The sequence below is a fragment of the Poecilia formosa genome, unplaced genomic scaffold (genome assembly GCF_000485575.1).
Source record: "Poecilia formosa unplaced genomic scaffold, Poecilia_formosa-5.1.2 Scaffold0, whole genome shotgun sequence".
Classification (NCBI taxonomy): Eukaryota; Metazoa; Chordata; class Actinopteri; order Cyprinodontiformes; family Poeciliidae; genus Poecilia; species Poecilia formosa.
The window spans coordinates 5193373-5203804 of record NW_006799939.1 but is presented as its reverse complement, the minus strand read 5'-3'; the positions used below and the strand labels follow the sequence as shown (position 1 = coordinate 5203804).

At 39.0% G+C, this 10432-nt stretch overlaps 1 long non-coding RNA gene across 1 annotated transcript; it reads left to right on the top strand.

The window, feature by feature from the left end:
- The first annotated feature begins 498 nt into the window (after positions 1-498).
- Positions 499-10337, top strand: LOC107837510 (uncharacterized). Its single transcript, XR_001663526.1, has 5 exons — positions 499-820; positions 910-1016; positions 2833-2954; positions 7322-7836; positions 9340-10337. It is a non-coding gene; the product is annotated as an uncharacterized LOC107837510 (long non-coding RNA).
- Positions 10338-10432: the final 95 nt, after the last annotated feature.

Sequence of the window (10432 nt, the reverse complement as noted above, 5' to 3'; positions counted from 1 at the left end):
ACATAAACTGAATATTCTTCCAATTAATTCATAGCATGTCACATAATGGAAATGAAACAAAAAGCAATTCATAATAACAGGGACAAAATCTGCTTCCCAGGCCAACTTGGTTATTATTGCTGTGCGTATGGTGTTTTCTGGGCCTACACATATAATCAATACCCCTAGGCAATTTCAAACGTGATCACTTTGAATGGATTATTGCTTCGAAGCAAGGCTTTTCCATTGATCCCCGCATCATGTCAATCACCAACACTGACAACTCCCAACTCTTCAGATTCCACACATCAGCAAGCCCTGTTCCCAATCAGGCAGCATCAAAAGCAGCATGAGTGAAAACCCTGTTGCGGGATGTGCTGAGGTTGACTTTCTTTCTTTTTTTTTTATGTACACCGTAATGTACTTGCAGGATCCATCCAATTCCAGTGATCTGCATCATTCTGCTTTCTGTTGTGCTTCTCTATCACTTGTTGTTTTTTTTTTTGCTTAAGAGAAAAATTTTCCAGCAAAGGTTTAGAACGCAAATGCTCCACAGCTGTCACCGCTTTTTAACAACATGGCAATACTGATCTGTCGCATGATATTTGGATTTCTAAGTCCGATCCAAAATTGCTGCAAGTCACAACGAGAACCGACCGTGCAACATTTGCAGACTGCTACTGCTACGTCTAGCTTTTCCTTTTTTTATTTTTCGTTTTAAAGGCTTTTTATTCATTCCTGCAGTTGCATCAGAGGCTGAGATCTCATCTAATGAACAACAGATAGCAGAAGCTGTTTCAAATCAGTGTTGGGAAACTAGGGCTGGCTGGTGAAACACAGAGTGAGTTGTAATATCCTCATTTTCTCCCAGCTGGAGCAGACTAGAAGCATGTAACCGATAGTGTCTGCATGCATATTTTACCACCACAGACCAGGTGTAGCATTTCAGCCCATCGTACAGGAACTGAACTGATTTGACGAAGGCAGAGCACAAGACGTGTGAAGAACGAGCATCTCGAGAACGAGGCCGCATGCAGGTTTGGTTTAAAATCACTCCGGTAGTTTATGCTGACGACATGTTTACTATATGCTTATTAGCTGTTTTCTTTGCAGGAACCCCATGAAGTCGTTCAAACGGCCAATAAGTTCTCAAAAAAAAAGAAAAGGACTTTAAGAAATGTGACACAATAATAACTTCTTATGGTAATGAAAGAATATACAGCTCTTTCCTTTTGGTGTTGTTTAAGCTGATGATCATTCATTTCAAGAGCAATTTGATAAATCACCATAAAACTATATTTCCCTATTCTGCTAGTTTTGGTTCCATAAGCATGAAAAGACAAATATTTGTGCTCTAGCAGGCAAATCAATAGATTTTGTCACAGCTTCATGATGTTACATGAAATTATTTGCCCTCCGACATGAGGTGTTTCGAATGCATTATGCCATGTAGGAATAAATCTTGTCAGTTCTCCATTTATTCCATTTTGAGGCACACTTTTTTTTTTTCTTGTATGTGGTTAGATAGACGCATTCATAGTACAAAAAATTCACTTTGTTTGCAGCTGAGTGTGAAGCGGGGGGTCGGATGCGAGTGTCAGTTTCTCAATTTCTGGTCCAGAGGAGTCTCTGAAGATGGTACAAAAATAAAAGTTTTTCAATGCGCTCCAACACAGCCTCCATTTGTAGATAACTAAAAATGAACTGGAGAATGTATGTAAGAAGAGGTATGTCTGGATCTGCTTTCCAGATTTGTTTCGCCAATGACCCAATCTCAAATAAGCGAAACGTACAGGATGGATAAAAAAATTCAACATGTCGGTTGGTTTAACATTAGTTTTCACTTTCAAAAGGACGAAAACCGTTTTATTGTTTGGTGGTGAAAATGTTAGTAGACCGAGAAATATTCAATAGACTTTCACAAATCAAACTTTAAACCAGAAATTGAGTTTAGTTTTTCTAAAAGAAAAAGACAAATAATTGTCTTAGGATAAACATAACACCACATTGAGACTGGACTGTCCATACATCAGGAGCACGGCTAACCGAGCCGATAAAAAGATGAAATGAGCCGCTGTTAATCATTGAACAACTCAATTGTAAATCTCATAATGGCCTCTGATAATGAGGAAGCTCCTCTTAGTCATATGACTGAGCTGGAGCCCTAATCATTGAATTGTTACAGTAAGTCACGACAGTTTATTGGCATGGAATTCCATAATGGCTCGGATCAATAGGAACCCAGGAGGGATTCCTCACAGTCGGATTTGATGTATCTGAATAAGTGCCACTAAGGGGAAGTAGGCATACGAGACGATGTCCTTACCAAGCAATTATATTAACAAGAGTGTTCTCAACTTGCTTGGATTTTTTTTTCACAAACTGCTTGTGAAGTTATGACTCATGAAAAAAAAAAAAAGGCTCTCAAATTGTCTGGTCAGTAAGGCCATCAAAAGTCAATTGTTTGGACAAATAATGCCATGAAACTTCTGCGAACAAAAGACTAAATCAGGCTCGTGCCCTTCTCACCCTTCCGCCCCCCTTTGAGATTTCTGCGGTCAGAATAATATAAGGCTTAAGGAAGCAGGTTGTGAGATAAAAGATCCACATCACAATGATGATCTCTATCGATCCGCAACCTTGGGAACACAGAGGAGGTCCGGCATTTGTCACGTCGAAGCTGAACCCAATAGCTGATCCGCAACGCGCTCTGATGAATTGGCCCTGTTCGCCAAGTTTGTTTAATTGATGACATGTTCCCTTTCAGGTGGACCACCGCTATGTTTCATGCATTCATTGATTTTCCAAAAGACCCCCACCTTCTCTTGCACTTCTTTTCTTGGCTTTCCTTAGACACCTCAGCACATATTACAAACCCGCCACCACCTCGATTGGACCTCGACGGAAGAGGAAAGCAGCGTGCCTCGAGCTGGCATCTCGACAGCTTGTCAAGCTTTTAGAGATGATTAGACAGAGTAAGTTTGCACAGGAACTGGGGAAAAGTTACATTTATTTTCTTCACAGACAACACTGCAGATGAAACCGATTTGACTCTTTTGACTTACAACGTTCCCCAAAGGGGTTGAGGTACCTAAATAAATTCCTGTAATGATGGAAAAAGGAAGGGCTGTCTGGCTCTTCAAACATATATATATATATACTGCTCAAAAAAATAAAGGGAACATTTCACTTTAATTTTGTGTGTGGCTCCAAATCCAGGCCTCCACTGGTTAATAAATTTGATTTCCATTGATGATTTTTGTGTGATTTTGTTGTCAGCACATTCAACTTTGTACAGAACAAAGTATTCAATGAGAATATTTCATTCATTCAGATCATCAAATTGTACTGTTATCATTTTAAAGCAAATTAAAATTGTATGATCCCCCCCCCAGATACAGGTTTTCACAAACCCAAAAAAATCATTATCATGTTCAGCTTGATGGTCTTCAACCTTTGGGACTATAATTATCAATCTTTAGTTGTATCCCATTTCACAACTTTTCCCTATTTTGCACACGTACTCCCTAACTTTCAATGGAAGTTTCCTAATTACCTATTTTGATGAACAGGAGCTAATACAACCAGATTATTTGAAGTCATAACACGATGAAACCTCAACACTGACAAATCTAAACATTTGGTTTGCTTAAAAAAAAAAAAAAAATTCTGTAATGCCCTATTTCATATCAAAAATGTTTTAGGCATGATCTAATATTTACAGTGTAGTCGTTGAACATTTGAATTTTGGGTTTTCAAATTATGGACTAAGGGTAAAGTTCAACACTAGTTGTGAGTGTAGCAGTGGGGATGACATTGGGAAAAGGTGTTTGGAAAAAGACACGCTTAAAGACCAATAGGTGCTCAATAAAAGAGCTTTTAATTTAATGTAAAAGCAGTGAGTGAGATCTTACTTGTAGCATTAGACAAAACACTCCAGGCATTTTCATTTAGGATAAACTCAGGTTAATTTGTCCTGGAGTCTGACATCAACATTTACCCTGAAAAGCCACAAAAGCAACTTCTACCAGTTCAACTCCACTCTCAATAAAACGTCGTAGGTGTCTGTGCAAACATCGTTTCATGAACCTCCAAACCGCTGTCATGTTGGCATTTAGAGGTTATTTATGCAAAAACTAATCACTGTTTACACAGAAAAAGGAGGTAGGAGGCTGTGTACCACCCATGATTTTCCTGTGTAAAACACACGCTGAGCACAGACCACGTAAATTGTTTCTGGTTAGAGTAAGTATCTAATAGAAAGTAAGGCAGGATAAAAATGAACAAAATGGTCTCTTGCAAAGCAAATAAACTTAATAGGCAAACATATAACATGTGGGGACATCAGTTTTTACACTTTAGCTGTATACCGCAATCATAGTAGCAACGTCATCTTAGCTGCGAAAATATGAGGGTAAAAATATAATTTCATTTGTTTATTTTGTATTTGATGATTTTTAAGTGGAAATTATTTGTTGTACTTTAAGAATACAACTGAAAGGAAAGATCAGAACATCATACAATGATATATCATAAAAAAGATGCATCTAGCTGATTGGCTCCCAGACGGAGAAGGACCTCGCTGCAGCAAACAGAAAGGGGCGGGGACAGACCACTGTCAGTCTCTTACCTTATTTGGAAATGGGACCATTGCACTCCGGACGTGAAGGGGGCGGTATTTCCTATATTATCCGCGGTCTCCTGTTTAATTTTCTTTTTAAATCTGTGATGTAGCTTTATCTTTAGAAAGGAGTTTCTCTCTCAGCATGTATTTGAACTTCTCTCTTTTATTTACTTCAGCGCAGCTCACAGTTTTTAACAATTTCCGTTGGTTTCTGTGTACTTCTAAATCTGCTCCTTTTTCGCATCTTTTCGGGCCTACTACTGCCTCTAGTGGCGTGGGGATGGTAGCACAACTAATATAAATACATTACTAAATCAGAATACCAAAGTTTTTATTATTTATTATTAATTCTCGCATAACTAGAACCGCAAAAGATAAAGTCCCTCACAAAACACTATACCTTTTAATTTTCTTAAGGAAGTAGAGCTAATTAAATGACATAAACAAGACCTGAAAGTGGTTCCAGTTTCACTCGTTGGCCAACCTGTTGAAACTATGGCACATTTTAAATACCTTGGATCATTCCTGGACAGTCTGCTCAATTTTGCTGAGAACACTGGCTACATTTTTAAGAAACGTCACTCTATCTTTTAAGAAGACCCAGTGATCTTGGGGTTACCTAACAAGTGCAACTCGTGCAAAACTTCTAGTTAGTTAGAGGTAACATTAGCTAACATTACCTCTAGTTAAGTAATGTTAATGTTTTAACAATGAGCTAAAATGTTAAAACTTAAAAATTTAACTTAAGTTTTAAGTCATCTCAAGTTTTAACTGTTGAGTGCTTTAGCTTTTCATCTCCTCAGCTGGTTTGGTCACATGAACTGCAGACTAACAGACAATCTTTTAAGAATACTTTGAAGAGCACGAAAAATAGTAGGTAAATAGCGGTGAAACCAAAAACAACTCTGTCCAAACTGTTTAGACCATCCACTTTCTTTTTTTCGTCAGTTTGAGCTCATGAAGGCGTTACTGTGTTCCTCTGGTAACTATAGAACATCTATAAGAAGTCATTCATTGACAGTGCAATAATTATTCCTAGCCAAACTAAATGATAACATTTAACTGTAGCATGCTAAGTGTTTACTTGATGCACAAATTGTTGATATTGTGATTCTATTAATGAGTTTTATTTTATTGTTTTAGAGTCCACCTTGGAAGACTAAATAATTTAATCATATTTTTTCCTATATATAGGACTCTACCAACAAAACAAAAATGTGGATTATTGCTTGTTTAACAACCCTGGCTATTGGTCAGTGAACCTAATTAATTTGTTCGTTATTGACTTTTGCTCAATTAAATTTCTTATGTATACATTGTATATGGTATTTTTATTGTTGTTGATAATGTTGTTTTTCATGTCTTATTTCTTTTCTTCCTCCTATAAGTGATGGAGATATATAGATATTATTTATAATGTATAAATGTGTTCTTTATGTCACCTAATTAGCTTTACATCCTGAAGAAACATATGGTATGTTAGAAGATAATTTATCTTTCACGTTGCCAGTAATGGCGAAATTAATAGTAAATAATAAAGATTTTGTGGTATTCTCATTTAGTGACATAATTATATTAGTTGTGTTACCACCCCCATGCCACTAGAGGCAGTAGCAGGCCCGAAAAGATGTGACTAAGAAGCAGATTTAGAAGTACAGAAAGCTAAGGAATTTGTTAAAAGCTGTGAGCTGGGCTGAAGTAAATAAAAAAGAGATGTTGAAATATATGCTGAGAGTGAAACTCCTTCCTACAGATGAAGCTATATCACAGATTTCAAAAGAAAATTTAAACGGGAGAACGCGGATAATATAGGAAATAGCGCCCCCTTCACTTCCGGAGTGACCACTGACAGTGGTCCGTCCCCGCCCCTTTCTGTTTGCTGCAGCAAGGTGTACTTGCCCAGACGTGCTGACAATGTTTTCCTCCATGTTTCTTCTCTGGCCGTTGGTCGGAGCCGGGTCGGGTACGGTACGCTCCGTGTTGAAGAAGTGAAATGAACAAGCGTTAATTCTGTGATCTTTTTCAGTTTATTCATCTTGGTTTCCTCACCTGTCGAAAAGGATCGGTGGTTCCTGTGAGCCACCGATCGCAGGAACAATCCAGTTTCACTTTGGTTGCATGTTGACAACACGCTCCTGGGTAAAACTGCAAACAACACAAGAGGTGCCAAAGCTTAAAAAAACAAAACTGACAAAAATAAGGACGAATTACCTGAAAAGCTGCTAGCTACATACGATTCGACAATAAAACAAATCACTCTACTTTTGTCTTAGTGGAGAACCTTCAGTCAGTTCTACAGCCACACGACTAGGAATATGGTGGAAATGCTAATTACTGTAGATAAGATAATGGCTTCTTATAAGTCTTTAGTGACACACTTTTTATCATCTGAGTTATTGACGATGTTTTCTTTCTTCGCTTCCCATCTTCCTCCTTCCTAATGGCCTCAAACATCTCCACTATCGTTCAGGACCGCGATCGCTAACTATTACTGATTGCGTTCAGGAAAGCATGTAAAATGTGAAGTGCAACCGCAGGCAGTCTTCTGACGTGCCACATTGAATTGTTTATCACTTACTATAGTGAACGGTTAATGTTTCAAATGCCAGCTAGGTTAAAGTGTACCACGCCTCAGCAACTCTTAACAACCCATACAGGAAAGAATTTGAATTGGTAACCACACAATGCTTCTTCTTTTTTTTTTTTTTTTTTTTCCAGGGTATCTGGAGTGCATGACTTTGTCATCTTGAAAGTCTGGCATGAAAACTTATACTTGCCGGAGCAGCAGAGCGAGCAGCCAGTCGAGCGCTAGCCGGGGCAGATTTTGACCATCAAAGGGGGAAATTCCTGGCCTTAATGGGGTTTTAGAATTTCCGGTGTATCTTTACTGTCCACAGAAAACACTGATTACCAGAGGACTGTTATCATACAGACACACACACATACGCCTACACCTTTCACACTCTTAACTTTGAGTTTGCACTTCAGGTGGATGCCCATGCTTTAGACAAGTGAAAGCGGGAGAGGTGTGTGGGAGGGAATTTGACAGCCGAATGACCAAGAGTCCAAATTTGTGGCGTCCGTCATTAAGGCAGCTCGGACTTTGAGCAAATATAAAGGAAAGCCAGCGGAGCACCTCGGCGTGCTGCGGATTGACTCCACGACCGAGACGTGGAAGTGAAAGAACAAGAGGCAGCGAAGCAACAAAAGCAGAAGAGCAGTGCAGAAAGAAGGTAAAGAAAAAACACAAGGCACACTTTTGGATTTAAAGCACCTATCTCCAATCCCGCAGCCTTGAGAATGGGATTGGATTACTGTCGGTTAGATTTACTCCCGAGGCTCTTCACCACTACATCATCGCAGGGCCCCCTGCCTCTGGATCAATGGGGATATTTACTGCGCCTGTTTCAGGGAGACTTTCACAGTGGGCAGGGCATTAAACAAACAGCCGACAGGCCCCGTCCCAATGATGGCCTGTCTGTTCACACTGCGCTGTGCCCAAATGTCACACACGTTCACTTGGAACAGGTAGCCAACACAAACAAGTGCAGCTGAAAGAAGAAAATGTTGAGAGATACGCTCTGTGAGGAATTAACAAGAAAGCTAACACTTTCTTTCTTTCTTTTGTTTTTTTTATAAAACGTAAAAAAAGAGAAAAAGGCAGAGAAATGCAAAAGCATGTTTATTCAGATAATTAGCCTTGTAACCTACTCTTAAACTATACTTGTTAAAGTCCTCCTAAATGGACATAGCTCAACTGATCCTTTGTCTGGTTTCTATTAAAAAGTTCTTCACTAGTAAAACAAAATTGCAGGGCTAAATTACATTGTATTCTATTGCCTAATGGAAAAATAATAAAATTCTGAAAGGAAAATCTGGATAACAGTGTTTTTCTATAGAAATAACATTCATACATAGTCACCGCCGGGTCTAACCTCATGTAACCCCGTGTTGAGCAGGCAGGCCAACATGGCTGAAATCACCCAAGCAGCTGGACAAGCAAAAAAAAACAAAAAACAAAAAGAGGTATTTGAAAATATCATACAAATGTGAGGAGAATTACCATTTCGTGTCCCAGACAACAGCCTCCTCATACCCGGGTGTGCCGGCCGTCTGCAAAATCATTTGCTAAATGCGAGCGCATGAGTGAAAGCATGAGCGGAATGCATTCTGCTTCCAGACAAATATCAGCAAAAAGAAAAAAAAAGCAATCGTCTCAACAGAGGAAAAACAGTCAGCATGAGATTTCTTCATTACTCGGCTATTTCTCTGACTAAGCTCCCGGTGATCAGCTGACAGCGCGGTGTCAGACAATGGGCCCTACACGCAGGGAGCATCGAGCATTACCGGATCAGCCCCAAAGAGCTCTCCAGGGCTCTTGAGGAGTTAACTCACATCCATCAACATGAAAAGTAATATGTGTGTAAAAGTGAAATGGGAAGAAGGGGAAGGGGGTGGAGGGGAGGATAACAGAAAAATAAACACTCCTGGCTCAGTGGTGAAAGCCCATATAAGCTGGACTTTGATAGACCAGTCATTGCCTGGCAGCGGTGGTTTATGTCCGGGGTGACTGACTGGGTTTTTGCAGCAGGAGTCATAAATGGTATTTTTGCACTGAAGGGGGGCGGAGGGGATATATTTGCCTTTATCTCACATTTTGACTGTACTTGGGTCTCCATGTTATACAAAAGACTGTAGCTGTAGCTGATTTAACATTTACATGCATTCGTTTTCAGGCGTGTCCTTGCAGAAGAAATTGGACCGATTCATTCTGAAGGGCCTCAAGTGTTTCATTTTGACCTCGATGGATGACTCCTCTTGGCAGGAATGGGTGTAAGGACAAGCTAATTTGACTTTGTATTGTGAGGAATTCAGGATAAGCCCCTTACATTAAAGTCCTCCATGAAGTCGTTAGACACAGATAAGCATTCAAACGCTCTTTTGATCTCAGCGCCTGCATGATTGCGGAGCTTTCATCTTGCAGCTGATGTGGATGCAGTTTGTTTGTGGTGGAGATATTGCTTTATCCTGTCTTTCTAAGGATATATATAGATTTTTTTTATTTTTATGTACATGTGGTAATTGTGAGAGCTGGACACTCTTTTATCAAGAGTGTGAAGTCATGCAGATGTGCGTTTGCACATGTGTGCGCCATGTGTCATCACGGAGTCCCCTGTAATGTTATTACTCAGACACATCGCTGTCTCACACTTTGGCTCCGGTGCCACAGCTTTGGCAGACGTCTTACCTTGGAAAGGAAAACTGTGTTTAACAAAGTCACAACATGATACTCCAGCCTGATTTGTTTCTATAATGTTCTCCTGTATTAAACCTAACAGCAGTGACTTTTAAGTTTGGCTTGATTTCAACACGTTTCATTGGGGTTGCTACAAATTCATTTCAATCATGTGCTATTTCGGATAATGAATGGAAATACTGAGAAAGAAATGAATGGGTTAGGAAGTTAATTTTTCACTCTGTGTGATGTTAGAATTGAGGTTAATAAAACCTGTCCAGTTTTTTTTTTTTTTTTTGTAGAATTTAAAGAAAGCTAATTTGACAATATCATGAATAACGTCTCATATTAGCACATTCTTTCACATATCAGGAAGGTCTGCACATTTCCTCTGTCTGGGTAATGAAACGAGCCAATGTTAAAAAGTATTGATGCAGAAAAAAAGAGCAATTTTTCTTTTCTTTTTTTTTAATCTCCAACTCTTAAAAACCCTGATCAATAAAAATAATTAAACTCACTTTCAACAGGCTTTAAAAACAAACCCTTTTAGAAATATAAAACATGAAAAAAGAATTAATTTATTATCATTCAGT